The sequence below is a fragment of the Corvus moneduloides genome, chromosome 2, assembly GCF_009650955.1.
Source record: "Corvus moneduloides isolate bCorMon1 chromosome 2, bCorMon1.pri, whole genome shotgun sequence".
In the NCBI taxonomy this organism is placed as follows: Eukaryota; Metazoa; Chordata; class Aves; order Passeriformes; family Corvidae; genus Corvus; species Corvus moneduloides.
This window is the reverse complement of record NC_045477.1, coordinates 72,329,015-72,345,225: the sequence shown is the minus strand read 5'-3', so window position 1 is coordinate 72,345,225 and position 16,211 is coordinate 72,329,015.

The window sequence follows — 16,211 nt, the reverse complement described above, 5'->3', positions numbered from 1 at the left end:
TCCTAAAAGTAACAGTTATTAGTTAAGGTCATCTTGACTTTAAGAAAGTTTAAACAGAGTATTGCAGTGTGTTTCAGTTACCAAAAGCTCTTAATTATATTGCCAGGTTTCATGGGGCATGGAAATAAGACCATCTGTGTAATCAGTTTAACATCTTCTGTATTGTTAGCAACAATTATCTCCAAAGTAAACTTTTTCTGAAGTGTTTCACATGACATCTCAGCTCAGGAAGTTGTCACCTGACCTCCATAGCTTTTAAAGTGTTGTATCTCAGCTCTGCAATACACTGTCCTAGAAACTCCAACTAGTTAAGAGCTGCCAAATGGAATTTGAGCCTGAAAGTGTAGGAATATAATTAAGTAAGTATTTATTAAGATGTAACCTTCAGTTCTGAACTCATGCAATTCATGTCTTTTAAGGGAAGAAAGGATAATAGGCGAGAACCAAAGTGTATTTAATAGGAAAACTGGAAAATATTCCATAGCACTTGGGAGAAGAGTCAGTAGAGGCAGGAGAAGATTGAGCAGAGATAACACAGTTGTGTGTGGAGAGGGAGTTTCATATTTAGGGGCAAATATTGGATGGGTGATATAGCTTATATACAAGACCAAACTTCTTTTACTTCAGTAAAATCAGTGTACTTATGGGACTTGTATCAAAGCAGACCACATGACTAATTTAGGCTTTAAATATGCCCTTCTTTTAATTCCTATTCTTTCTGGAACATCAAAATATATATTTTAAAGTTATGTAACTGGATAGGAAGTTATGTCATTGTATTGGTAAAAGGCTAAAAATGGAAGATCATGCATTTTTTTCAGATCTTTGCATTTTCTAAAGAGTGTTATCTGTATATTTGACCATGGCATAATATTAATCTATAAGGCAAAGCAATTGGCAAGCACTAAGGTTCCTTCAAATCACAGAATCACAGAATAGTTGAGGTTGGAAGGGACTTCTGGAGGCCATCTGGCCCATCTCCCTGCTCAAGCAGGGATACCTAGAGCAGGCTGCCCAGGACCAGAGGGTTTTTGAATATCTCCAAGGACAAGTTTTCAGGGCAACTTAAGTCAATGCTCAGTCACTGTGACAGTAAAAAAATTTTCCTGATGTTCAGAGAGAGCCTCTGGTGTTTCTGTGTGGGCCTATTCTCCTGGTTCTGTCACTGAGCATCGCTGAGAAGAGCCTGGCTCCATCTGCTCTGCACCTTCCCTTCGGGTATTTATAGACATTGATGGGATCCCCTCTGAGCCACTTCTGCTCCAGGCTGAAGGGTCCCACATCTCAAAGACTTTCTTCACAAGAAAGATGTTCCTATCCCTTCATCACCCTGGTGGCCCTTTGTTGGATTCTCTCCAGAGAGTTCATATTTCTCTTGTACTCTCTTGTACAGAATATATATTGAATGTAGGAAATGTGTCTTTCAGAAGTGCTAGGGCTTTATTACTTAGATGAACAAATCATGCAGATTGTCCTGTTGACTAAAACACTTGAATGCTAGTTTTAAGATTTACTTTTTCAGTTTAACCTTCTTAAACCTTAAGTTTAAGTAACGACAGTAATGGTTTAGGACTATTTTCTGGATATTTACTATTTTACTGAATATTGTTTTTTGTCAAAGAGCTGTATTTAAAGAAACAGAAATAGTGCTTCAAATAGCATGTCATCAAAATAGTTTCAAGTTTACATTTAAAAGGAAGTATTGCCTCAGATTTTTTTTTTTTTAGGAAAAAAGAAATTTAATTGCTGTTAGTCAGCAAATTTACAACAGTTTAAACTTTGTTCCACCATGAAAACAAGCCAAGAAAAGATTCTTCTCAGTAGCAACAGCTCTTGCAAGCCCAGTTCTGTGAAAAGTTGTCTTGAACGATGGCATCTGAATTCAGACAAGTCTGAATTTAGTTGCACAAAGGCAAGCAGTACAGGACTGTTAGCAATTTTAATCTTGTTTTTCATTCATTATTCAATCAATGGCCAGCAAATAAGAAAGCACAGTATTTATCTTTACATTTCTTCTCCTGTATAAGCCTATCCAAATTTTTAAGGTTTCTTATGGAACTTACAGAGAAGGTAGAATTCAGAACTAAGTTAATTTTATCTTAAACCAAATACCACATATTTATATTATTCTATAATTTTGTACTATTTTAAGTAAATATAGCAGTTACTATAATATTTTACTTTCTGTATTGTATAAATAATTTAAAAATTTAAAAGTAGAAGCTGTACATTCCTATTCAAAGCCTGGGAAACAAAGTAAAATTTCAGGTTTTATAGCTTTGTTTTACATCTTTAACATGTGTTTTTACACCTCTAATACAGATCATGTCAGTGAGAAATAAAGTGTTTTTTTCCAAATGTAAATCTAATGAAATTAATATACCTAATTTACTTATGGACCAATCCTAAAGCAGGCTGTGAATTTATTGACTGTATTTATTTTCATCTGTATTTTCAAACTCCTTTTATAAACTATTTGCTTTTAAATCTATGTCCCTGGTTATGTAAACTGCACAAAATTTGCAATCTCTGTATCAGCTTAGATACTTATTTAAGCAGGGAGCTGGCATAAACAAACCACTGGAACTGAGTTTCTTAGAAAGAAGCAGCAGGACTTTGGCTTGGTTTTCTTCATCTTTTCTTCTCCTTTTTAGGCAACATAGGCAATGCCAGAGCCATAGTTAGTAGGAAAACTGGGCTACTTTAAATATTTTTTAGCCAAATGTAGGTTTTTCAATTACACTGTCATCGTTTGTGTTTAGTGTGTATGTACATGTGTACAGTCTTGTAAATCTGGCCTTGGGATATGCCCAAATACCATGCAAATGTGTCTGAACCAGGTTTAAAAGTCATTACTGCAACACAGAGCTCAGGTTGGGAAACATCTCAAATATTTGCCTTGGTCTAGGACAGATTTGGCAGCCTGCATGGATCTCCTTACTGCCACAGCTATTTCCTGCTAACTCACAGAGACAGTTCTGAACTAGCTCAGGTATATTCTGACAAGCTCCTCCGACTTTGTCTAAGCTGGTAGCACGGTTAGATCCCTACATCTCTGTTGTCTCCCTTACAATCTACATTAATTACCTTTGCTGACTACAAGTGCAGTTAAAGCAGGAGACCACAGAAGTGAAGGAACATCATCTTTCAAAAAAGGCTTCAGACAAGTTCAGGGAGCCAGTGCTCACATTAGCAGCAGCACAGCTTCTTCAGTACAGCTCAATGGTTTGGCAAGGAGAAAAAAAGGAGCATAATGAGCTGCCACTGCAAGATGATTGCTTAGCCAGTTCTGTGCAGTAAGCTATGAGCCTAGAGGAAATGGTAGAGAGTCCATAAATAAAGGCTGAGGCAGTGTGTGCTTGGCTCTCAGAGCAGATTCTTCTTAAGAAGTCATATTTCTACGTAATGTGACACACTGAGAATGAAGAATGAATGCAAAGGCTGCTGGTGTTTCACACAGGTGGCAGAGGAGGCTCTAACACTGAGTAAAAAGGATCTGCCAAGTCTCACCTATTTGGAGAGGCACATGTACTTGAAAGAAGTCAATTTAAAGCAGAAGAATCACAGGGGTGAACACATGAATGTGTGCTAATTTGAAGTTGTTCACTTAAAATAAGTTTGTCTGGTAAAAATCTGTGAGTTTATAACTTTTTTTTTAAATCCCTTGTAATAAAATATAATAATTTAAATATTTGTGTGTTATGAACACTGATGGTAGACAATACCTAAACACACCACAAATGTCAAAAGCTGAGAAGTAACTAGAATTTTCTAAAATTTATATGGCCTAGCTTTTCAGTGTGTTTTTAGCTACAGATCTGATGTTAAAAACCTGATGTTGACAGTTGCCAACATGTGCTGTTATGTAAATACACAATGTTTAACAAACAAAACAATCCCCCTATGGCTTTGAAGTTTTCATTTAACAAGTGATGTTGAATGGAATGTGCAGAAGTCAGTCAGAGCCGATAAAACCGATGACAGTAAAATTGAAATACAGAATAGAGAATGTAGATATACACCAAACTGTGAAGGAATGTGGGAAATATGTGAGAAAATACCTCCAGCTGGAAGACAAAGAACAACAAAACAATCCCCAAACCCTTGTGGTCTGTTGGGGAAAAAATGGAGGAAATGGTAGAAAATACAGACATCTGTAGGCTTAGTGCATTGAAAGTCAATGCAGATGCATGCTACAAGAATAAATCCAATGCTGTTATGAAGTCTTATTTGGACAAGGTATTTCTATTCTGATCTTGGCAATACTTGTCATTTTTGTAATATCAATAAGGCATGATTAGGTAGAAAACAGTTTTAGCATGTATTCCTTAGGAAAAAGATTATCAAAAATTTGGTAATCCATTTATCTGAAAGCTACTTTGATATTAAATTGTCTGTATGCAAAACAAAATCTAACCAGTTAAGGCCTTGATGTTATCTGAAAATCATTTTGTTATACAACTAGAAGAGGAAAGACCAAGCAATAGGTACACAAGTAACTCTATGCTCTTGTAGGGCCAGTGTTGCTGTATTAACTGCAAAGTATGCTCTCTGTCCTAATGGAACAGAAGGAAGCTGGATACATATTCACAGTAATTTACTGCTAGGTCAGTAAGTCTGATGTGTTGGCATTTCTCCTAATGCTTATAACACAATATAAAAATCTATTTGAAAAAGCTATAAAATGAAAATGATCTTTTCAGTATCCAAATGATGCTGATCATTCAAATCAGATGTGCGGTGACACTGCCCTGCACAGTACTGATAGTGGTTTTTTTCTAAATAACTCTCAGTCTTTTCATCATTGTATATGTTCCCCATATACACAGCTCTTGGGTAGGCTTTATGCCCAAATTGATTTTCTTCTACATAAAATAAAGTTCCGCATAAATTATAAACCTCTTTTATTTTGAACCCCCCTTTTCTTCTGTGTTTGTAACATAACTGCATTAAAAATCACACAGTGGTTACACAGCTGTTGAGCTGTTACAGTGGCTCCTTGTAGTGCCAGCTTAGTCTCCTTTGAACATAAGTCAGAATACAAACAGGAATAGAGCAGAATATAACAGAAATTTTGTTAACCACCAGATCATCAACCAGACCTAGCCAGCTGCAATGCTAACTCAGCCTAAATTCTGGCTAAGGCCCCATGCCTCTAGTTTCCTGTTGACTAAGCATTCTGTTTCTTGGTTCAAATGACTCTTCAAATGACTTTCAGAGGGTTTCTGAGGTACATAGATTTTACCTACTAGCTAGCCACATAAGCTTAGGTAGCATGTGAATATGACCACTTACCTCAACAGATAATTCGTTAAACATGGAGAAAAATGTTCTTTTTCACTGGTCCAGCACACTAACAGTCAAAGAACGTTGTGCCCCAATGTCAGAATATACTGTGCTATTTCAGATAGAGACAGTTGCTTAAATTTTACCCAGTAGCTGCTGAGGAACTAGTAATATGCAAACACATAAAAGTTTCTCGGGTCTTTTGCATACTCTTGTTTTGAAAAGTATGTAGCTCTCTGGAAAAAATGCCTAGTTCAGTGAATCTGAGTGGAAGTGTCCATCAACATCTGAGCTGACCTAGGTAGGTAGGCAGTGGTAGAAAGGAATAAATTTTGAGAAATAATCTTCAGTGGAGATTTCCACTTGAAGCTAGCTTTTGTTCCATTGTGTGGTATGTGTAGGTAGCTTCAGGCATGGTATTTCAGCATTCCTGTCAGTTTGGAGGGAAAGAAGGCAGTGCTATGCTTGAAAGTCTTAAATGCTGCTAGTTATATGCAGAAGGGCTCTAAAACAAGCAGTTCAGCAAGGGTTTGATCCTGCATATGCTTATGTGAGTTCAGCTAATCAAAAGGAAGAATGCTAATCTTGAAGTATTTGTCAGACATGTTGCCCCGATTTATTCTACTATAGAGCAGAATGTTAGCTCACCTAAATTTAGATGTTTCTGTCACAGATGTCTGCATTGGATCCAGATAATTGGGTATTTTTTATAGTGAGTGGAGGAAAAAAGGCACTTCCGTGATGCAATTCATCTCATTCTGAGAGACATGCTCCTGGTCCTGTCACTGGGCACCACTGAAAAATGTGTGACCACCTTTTCTTCATTCCTTCCCTGCAGGTATTTATACACATGGATGGGAGCCCCCTCAGCCTCTCTTCTCCATGCCCAACTCTCTCAGCCTCCTCAAGGAGCCAACAATGAAAGGTGCTTTCCTGGACTTGGTACTTACAAACAAGGAAGAATTGGTCAGGGATATGAAAGTTGGAGCAGCCTTGGCTGCAGTGGCCATATGACCACGGGGGTAACAGAAGGACACAGAGAGAACACTATCCAGAGAGGAGGAAGCAGAGCAAAAATCAGGACCACAAGCCTGCATTTTGGGAGCTCAGACTCCAACTTCCTCATAGAATTTCTTGGAATAATCCCATAGGATATAACTCTAGATAGGAAAAGGATCCAGGAGACCTGGTTTATATTAAAATATCATCTCCTTCAAGCTTAAGAAAGCTCCATCCCAATGAGTAAGAGATCAAAAAAAGGCAGCAGAAATCCTGCATAGATGAGCAAGGAGCTCCTAAACTAATTCAGATATAAAAAAGAAGTGCATGAGATGAGGGAAATGACAGGTGACCCACAGGGTGTGCAGAATGTATCTTTATTAAGGGTATGTTTTGCAAAAAAATTAGCAGAAGATACTTCATCTCAGTGTTGGAGCTTATTTTATTTTATTTTATTTTAATATCTCATTTGATTAGCCCTTTCTACCTGGAAAGTTGAGGAGAAGGACCTTCAAGGACTAATTTTTCTCACCACGTGATAAGGGAGGAAAGATGAAAGAGGGAAAGGATATTCAAGAGTTTGAATAGGAGACATGTCTCCTGTACTTCTGGAACTCTGTTCACATGCCAGCCATATTTTCTTGAGATGAAAACCTTGTGGGCATCAACCACCATGCTAGTTCTGTGGCCAAATCAGAAATAAATTTAAAAAACCACAAACCAGGTGCATATCTCAGAAAAGAGAATAAGTGACTGGGAACCAGGACCATTCAAATGCAGCATGTTCCAGCCATAATTCTATAAGGACACTGAGTGACAATTAAGTGAGCTTATTTCCATCTAATTTAGAAAGCTCTTCAGTGAGAGCTTCAAGAAGTGCTGGATCATGTGCTGACAATACTGCTATTAAGATGGTGGGAACTGAAAATGGAGCCTCTATAAAATCTGCAGGCAATATTGAGTCTCAGAAGGAAGAGTAGGCACCAGACAAGGGGAAACAGGTGAAAAATAATTTGCAAAATCTTTGGAAACTTGGAAACCAACAAATGGGAGAAACCATATTGCCTAAGATGCTGGCTGATTACTTTGAGAGAGTTTGACTATAACTAAGAAATAGTCCTTTGTTCCCAATACTTAGAGACCTGAGACTGCTTTCCTAGGTCCAGTTTCCCTTGACCATATCCCAACTCCATTTGAGGGACATACTCAGGCATGCATTATGCCAAATTCCCTAGCCTTTGATATTTAACATACCATGTTCCAATAGAAACAAAGCCAGGACTTGTGAGCTGAATGGGACCCGTAGCATCTTACAGCATCTTCTTCTGTTATTTCCAACTGGAATTGTGCCAGAATCCCAGTAAAAGTGAATCTGCATGTAGCAGCTGTAGTTAGAAGTCAGAAGTGCTACAGGAACAAGGCTTCAACTCAGGTGCCAACAAGTGACACAGAATGTTATTCAGCTCAGCACACAAATATCCACTTGGTAGGATGTGCTGGTCTCAACTACTTTCACTCATTGACAGATGTCTCAGTCATGAAGGAAGTGTGGTATTTGTTGGGCTCATTGGGACATCAGACTTACAAGTGATAGAAAACCTGGTTCCAAAGTGTCATATACCAGTTGTTCTGATGTATGAGCTCTTGCTGAGGTAAAACATCTGAGATAAGACCATGGTATTTGCATTTCAAAACAGTTTCGCCAAGCATGTGCCTTTCAGAATGACTTTTAGAAACATTATTCGATCTGAGCACTATCAGAGCCAGGTAAAGTAAATGTTAATAATTCACTCTCCTTGAAGATCAAGGAATGCATCGCCAGGATTCAAAACATTTTCAGGACACTGTAGGCAGGACTGGGTGCCTCAAATGGAGGCATCTGTTACAAGGTGAGCTATCTGAAACATTTTCAGGACACTGTAGGCAGGACTGGGTGCCTCAAATGGAGGCATTTGTTACAAGGTGAGCTATCTGTCCAGATTCTTCAACCTTACAGCCCAACACATACAGTACCAATATGAGTAGCAGGCTGCAGGCTCTGTGTGTTTTAAGTTGACAAGACAATTATTAAGACATATCAGGATTCATCTGGACTTGTATTGGCCTGCCTGAAGGTTGAGGTTAATTTGTTAAGCTGTAACAGCAGTTGTCTGATAACCGGGTGACGGTTGCCTGATTTGTTTCAGCCTTTACTTAGCTTCATACAGCTGAATGGTATAAGGCTTATTGCAATTTATATCTTTATAAGTAGTAAATACAACATGTAGTTTTTCTTTCTCTAGTGATGATGCTAGAATAAAAATACAGGGTAGAAATGTACAGGCATAGGATGATAACTGGAGGCTTAACAGTGGAGACACAGGTTGATAACAGAGGCCCCTGGTTGTAAACAACTTGGGGGCAGCCAGTTACTGGCTACCAAAGGAATACAACCTGGGCAGACAGGTAAAAGAATTTAAGGGTGACAAAAAGAGGAAAAAACAGGTATCTGATATAAGTAAAACATGCTGTACATAGTAGATTTTGCTGTAATATGGAATTGTGAACCAATGAATAAGGAGCAAGCAAGTTGTGTTAGGAAGTACATTATAATGACACTGAGAAGACCCAAGAGTGAGGAGGAGGAAACCATCAATACCAACACCATATTTTCAGTAAAGAGAAGTAAGAAGCCCCCCACATCACAAGTCTTCCATGGATATCTTGCTATGACATACCCAGACCCCCTAGATAGAAGCCATCAACTTCAGGACAGGATCTCTATGTCACCAGAGTGACACCAGAAGGGTGAGCATAATACCAGAGAAAGGGACAATTACTATAAAGTTTGAGTATTTTGATTTTCACTCTATGATTATAGGGATGAACCATAATGTTTGTATAATTGGAATTATAATTGAGAGTATCATTATGTTCAGACTAATAAAAATTCTTTGATTAGACTATCAAGACTTTAATTAGACTAGCAGTAAATTCCCAGTTCTGCATAAAATGTATGTGACCCACATAAACTGCATAAGTTATATTGCACCAAATTGGCAGGGGTGACCTAAGCTGTAATTTAAATGCAACAAATCAGTACTAAGTTTGTGGAGAACCTAGTTTGTGGGCCTAGATTCTTAAATCTTGATCTAACTACCAACTCTATTGATTTGATTTCCACGGACTGTAGTGGGAGGTGGGGTGTCAAGCTCATATATAGGCATCTAGCTATACCCTGTGTGCCTTCAAAAAGATACTGAAATGTGTTTTGACATTCTCATTGTATAACTGAAGAGATGCCAGGTACTAGCAGTCGATTCATGGATGCTAAATACAACAATCAGAGTCACAGAATCCTGTAGCTTATATGGGACATGCGAAGGTCAACTAGGCCAATTCTGCTCAAAGCAGGCCCAATAAGATCAGTTTGCTCAAGCCTTGCCCAGTCAAGTTTTGGATATCTCCCAGGATGGAGAATCTGTTTCAACTGGAAAACATTAATTCTTGTTCTCTCTGTTGACTGTAAGAAGGGCTTTTCTGCTAACTTTAGACAAGGACTAATGAAACACTGAGGAACCTGATGTAAAATCACTGTCAAATATGTAATTGTGGATTGGTGTCACGGAGAGGATGCTGATCTAAATGTTTGTGGGGTTTTTTTTGTCTGACTCAGTCTAGTTAAAATGCTTTTATACAACCTCAATTTTCTTCCTCTTTCAGCAGTTTTTGGAGATACAGTCATAGCTCTGAGCAAGCATTCAGATGGAGGAAAGTTCCTCTCATATAAACTCCTAATATATTTTTTAGTGAAAGAAGCCAATGGACACAAAAAAATTGGAATCATACCAAGACATGAATATTTTTAGCACCAGATGTCTGAAAGAACTAGAAGACCCTTAACTCTATCTGAACCAGATGTCCATAAGACCAGAGCTAAGAGGGGAAAAAATACAGCTTTTCAGGCTTTTTTTTTTTTTTTCGCCCTGAAGGAAAGGTACTGCTTAAATAGGAAATATTTTTGTCATGGGAGTTTAGGGATCTGTCACAGAATTAACCTCTACTAGCTCTGAGAAGGCTGCTTATCACCAGGATACAAAATTCAGAGAAAACAAAGGACAAAGCAGTATGAATCTTTGCTGTAACTTGTTACTCTGCTGTTTCTAAACATTATACCTGACATATATTACTGAAAAGCGTAGTGATTCATGTGTCAGAGAGAATAATATTGAAGCAATACAGGAAATCAATGCCAGTATCCTCTATTTTTCAAGATAAAGAGGCTATTTTGTCTAAATCTGGCTGGAAAATTAATATATCCAAAAGATCAAGTTGCTAATTCATTTCACTAGTAGTACTGTTGCCACTAAAAACATGTAATTATATTTAGTGCTTCTATTTGTAAACCCCATTAGAATTGGTTTACGTTATCCTAATCTCACAGCCTGGCTATAAGAGCTCTTAAATCTGAAGAACTTAGATTAAATGCCTCTTTCAGGAAAAAAATACTGCCTATACAAAAACAAATTACTAAGGCAAAAACGGCAATGAGTCAGTCCATCGATGGCCCCAGGAGTTAGTGACTGGCTTACTTCCCAACAGCATGAGTAGAGGGAAAAGCCCACACCACTATGTGGTGATTAGGCATCTTTCTTTCTTCAGATTTTCAGTACAGAAGTCTGTCAACATTCAGGACACAAACACAATCCCCATGGATGTTGCTAACTAGAATATGTCTTGAATATGTCTTAAATATGTGCACTATGTACACCACAACTGGAATATTCATAGATGAGTGCTCCAACTTGGTTCTCCAGAAAAATAAACAACTGTATGTTGACTTTGTATTTAATGTCATGCAGAGTTCAAGACTTGGAGCACCTGCCTCTAAATCTGTAACTTATTTAAGTCCACAATAACCAGGAAAACTGTAGATCTTAAACAGCTGTCTGCTGTTTTCACAAAATGAAGCCTGAAAGAGTGAGTGTAATGATTGCTTGTGACTTTTGAATAATCTCTTTGTGATTCAATATCTCTCGTAGACTCTAAAATCTGCCATAATTTCCTCTTATTACTTCAAAGTTCAAGGTGCAATCTAATTTTCTTTCACAGTAACACACACTCAATGGTACAAACTAACTTATTTCCCATTATGAGAGCAAAACAGAAGCAGCATCTGATGTGCAGCCCCTCAGCACCGGTTATCTCCTCAAGAGGGTGACAGTGGATGCAAAAAGACATAAATATAAGTTGTTTGGTGTTTTGTGAAAACACATAGAGTTAGTTTACTAAGGCCACAGGAGGATCTTAAATGTCTGTCATGATTTAAAGACAAATAAACATGCAGCTGACAGCAATGAGAGTTTAAGGTTATTTCTGAATTGCAGGTAAATGTTGTGAAATTGCTGTTGCTGTAAACCTTGCTATAGAAAATTCATAAATTTATAATTCAAAAGAGTTCACGAATGAACTCTTCCTGAAGGACCACTTCCTTCCTGTAAATTCTATGGAACAAGAGCAGATTTCCTGCAAAAACACTGATTCACCTGAATGAGAGCAGAACTGGTTACTTAAAAAGGGAGATGATAAAAACAAGGTTACTCCAGCAGCTAACTGTAAGGGAAAGTATGTTTTCCCTGGCTACCTCAGAGAGCTACTACACTGTCTGGCATTCCCCTGAAGCAGTGTCCTTTTCTTTACAGAGGCTGGATGAAAGGTCTTGCATTGTACTTTATCAGAGTGAGGCACAAATGCTGAAGATATTGTGCCAAAGTACACATTAGTATTTGATATTTTAAAAATACCTTTGTGTCCCAAGCTAAGGAACAAATACAATTTTATATTTTCCTGTGTCTTAGTACAGTAACATGTTGTCACTTCAGCAAAGGATGAATAATTGATTCAGTGAGTCATTATAATTTCTTTTAAAATAAGTCTAGAATAAAATAAGAGTGGCTTTTGCACTAACAGTAAGTACCACAATAGTAGAACTTCCTATGTTTAAAGTAAGCAAGGCTAAACTAAACATCTTTGAACTGTGAGGGCCAGATACTTTGCATATCCTTAACTACTTTCATATGCTCAAAGAAAGGAAGCAGCTTTATAAACAGGATTCATAAATCCCAGTGAAATAAACTCAGGTGTCATCAAAATGCTATATTGCGCCAAAACTTTTTTTTTCCTTAAATATTATTTTCTGGAATTGAGTTGCTATCCCATAGACTACTGGATTTTAAAAAAGCAAAGCTGTGAAATAACTTGTGGCAGTGATTAGATTTGCCCCAGTTCCTGGGAAAGTAAGGCTGGATGACTGCAATTATTTCCTTTCATTGTCTCCCTTTGCTTAGTTGTGCTACACAAGTTACCAAATCAACTGGAAATGCTAGATAAAAACCACACAAACAAACAAGCAAACAACACTCCCACCCCCACCCTTTTCCCACCATTCGAGACTCTAGGTGAGGGTCATCTGAAATTCCCTGGGATAATCAAGACATCCTTATAGGGCTGGCCGAACCTAGGAGGTACCTCAGCTTTTTTTGAGGTGCCTGAAGGCATCTGTCTGGGAAACCAGAAGGCCTTTGAAACAGCAACGAAAGTTAAAGCAACTGAACCAAACTTTGGTATGTTTTCTGTCTAATTATTTTCCTTCTCCCCATTCAGCTCAGGAAACCCACACAGCAGTCTCATAAGAAATCCTCATAAGAAATGAAGAAGGAGCTCACAGTAGCAATTCATTTTCTTAAATTGATAACATTGTCTTTCTGAAATATTTTTTTTTAAGTTCTCAGTTTAAAAACAAACAGACTGGCTTAAATTTTCACAGAAACAAATCATTAGTAAGTGAGACAGAAGCATGCTGACAACAAAGGCACAGAAAATGAGTAAAATACTGTATAGATCCGCAACTATATCCATTAACAATGTACTACTATTACAAGAAAAATGCCCAGACAAATCATGGGGATTTTAAATTATGCAGCTATTAGATAAAGGAAGAAAAGTGTGTAGAGACAAAAAATATCCTGAAAAAAACCAGTTATGCCTGCCTTTTCCCAGATCTAGCAGTTATCTAGCAAATTAAAATCTCTCTCCCACAGGTCTTGGCTCATTTCTATTCTTGGATGGACTGCCATGAAATTCTTAATACTATTTCTACACATATTTTATATATGAAGCAAAGAGTAAACTCTAGAGAAGGCAGAGCAAGAGATCAAGAATACTGAGAACAGCCAGGACTTGAGATGTCAGAATCTCTTTTCTAGCCATTATCCGACTGTGTTGGAAAATAGGGTTTACTTATTATCCAAGTTTTTGATAATAAAGTATCATAGAAACATAGAATGGTTTTGGTTGGAAGGGAGCTTAAAGATAACATAGTTCCAATCCCCTTGCCATGGGCAGGGACACCTTCCAGTAGACCAGACTGCTCAGAGCTCCATCCAACCTGGCCTTGAACACTTCCATGGATGGGGTGCCCACAGCTTTGCTGGCCAACCTCTTCCAGCGTCTCTCCACCCTCACAGTAAACAATTTCTTCCAAACACCTAACCCAAACCTTCCCTCCTCCAGTTTGAAGCCATTCTCCCTTGTCCTGTCACTGCATGCACTTGTAAGACGACTCTCTCTGGCCTTCTTTTAGCCACCTTTAGGCACTGGAAATCTGCCATAAGGTACCCCCAGAGCCTTCTCTTCTCCAGGCTGAACAACTCAAACTCTCCCAGCCTTTCCTCATAGGAGAGCTGCTCCATCTCTCTAAACATCTTGGTGGCCTCCTCTGGACTCGCTCCAACAGCTCCATGTCCTTCCTCTGCTGGGGACCTCAGAGCTGGATGCAATGTTCCAGGTGGGGTCTCACCAGAGCAGAGCAGAGGGGCAGAATCCCCTCCCTGGCCCTGCTGCCCACACTGCTTTGGATGCAGCCCAGGACACATTTGGCTTTCTGGGCTGCAAGTGCCCATGGCTGGGTCATGTCCAGCCTCTCATCCACCAACACCCTCAAGTCCTTCTCAGCAGGGCTGCTCTCCATCTGTTCATCCCCAGTCTGTGTTGATACTGGAGGTTGCCCTGATCCAGGAGCAGCACCATGCACTTGGAGTATAATAACCTTGCATTTGGTTCTATAATATTCCTTCCTGGAATCTGACTAGGTTGCAATTAAGTATTGATGAGAAGTAAAAACTATGGATAGTAATTACACTAGCCTAATAGCCTCTACCTCCCAAGCATTTAATATTTGAGACATATCTGTAGCTTGCATTACTCATATTGACTTTTTTTCTATGTCAGATATGTAGAATTTTTAGATATACTTTACATATTCAAAAAGATGAGTTCAGAAGATGCTTTGAAAAATTATGATGCCGGCTGGTGGCCACTTAATTTTGTCTGTCAGAATACTAATAAGGGAAGCTGACTACCTTGATCTTGCTCCAAAAATCTGCCAGATACTCAGAGAGGGGGAGTAAGAACAAGATAAGCACATAGTGACACATCACAGAATAACTGCCCAGCCTGTGGCTTGCAAAGTGTATGCACCTTCTTTGTATCTAACAGTCCCCATAGAATTTCCTTCAATACATTTGTTCATTGCTTTTTGAACTCTTGTGACATTTTAATATTCCAGTGCCACATGGCCAAAACTTCTACATTCTGTGAAGAAGTATTTCCTTTTCTGTTTGTTTGTTTGCTTTAATCTGACCCTCACCACTTCATTTGATACTGCTAAATATTTTTTTTTCAAAAAGATAATCAGCAGTTGATGTCTATCCCGAGTCTTCACCCTACTTACGTAGACTGATGCCTTCTCTTTTCCTGACCTCCAAACCAGTGAAGAGCTGGTGGTAGAAGCACTGCCTATATAGCTCTGAAGGAGCAGAGGGAAATACGGAAGATACTATCACTGAAGTGAAGAAGATCTGATGAAGACTAAAAATGGATATCTTTTTATTGCAAAGAATACAGCTACAGAAAAATTGAGAGAATGTTTGATTAAGCTTCTTAATTATCTCATAAGAAAACAGCTTTTTCTGGAAACTAATATGGCAGAAATATATTTTTAAATGAACAAGAGGAAATCATATTGCTTGGGAACAGCAAAATGACATCCTGGTAAATCTCTTGATTAATTATAAAATGAAAAAGATAACAAAAAGACTTAACAAGCTAGGTTTAGTAGTCTGAAGATATCACAGTGAAACAGATGAACAGTTAGACACAACAACTTTGGAGAAAGCATGATGAGATTAATTTGAAATATTATCTTGGCATCTCTGTCATTAATGCCATCTTCATTACACAATCCCAAAATCAAAGGAAATGAGAAGGCAACATCAATAGGAGATTTAAAATAAAGCTACTCCTAGGGGATCAAATATTTTATATTTGTCAGCTACTCAAGAAAAACATGAAAAATAATATTAAACATAATGATTTTATAAAATCCGGGGGACGGGGGGGAAAGCACATTGTGACAATCTGTAAAATAGCCTTGGGTTTTAATGACAAATTAGGAATCTCAAAATACTTGAATGATAAAATTAGGTGCTGGAAGCTGAAAAATGTACTATATAGATAAAGAAGGAAATCTCATCAGTACATCAGTTTCGGAGTATTCTGGGATATATGGTAGCTTCTTTAAAATGACTACTGAAAAAATGGTTCAATAAAAAGATAAAATTTTCAGAATATCACAACTTCAGAAGAGTTCCACTATCTTTTTAGATATGCTAATAATTTGGTTATGAAATAAGATACATAGGATGTGGAAAAAAAATAATTATTGGATTTGGACAAAAGAATTTGAGGTCAACAACAGCAACAAGAAGAAACTTATTATTGTAAGCTGACAAATTATATTAGCCACCAGTCTGTAAACATAAATATTATTAAGTTAGAGCAATTGAAATTACTACAAGCATTAACTGAGAATTATTTGGGGACAGAGT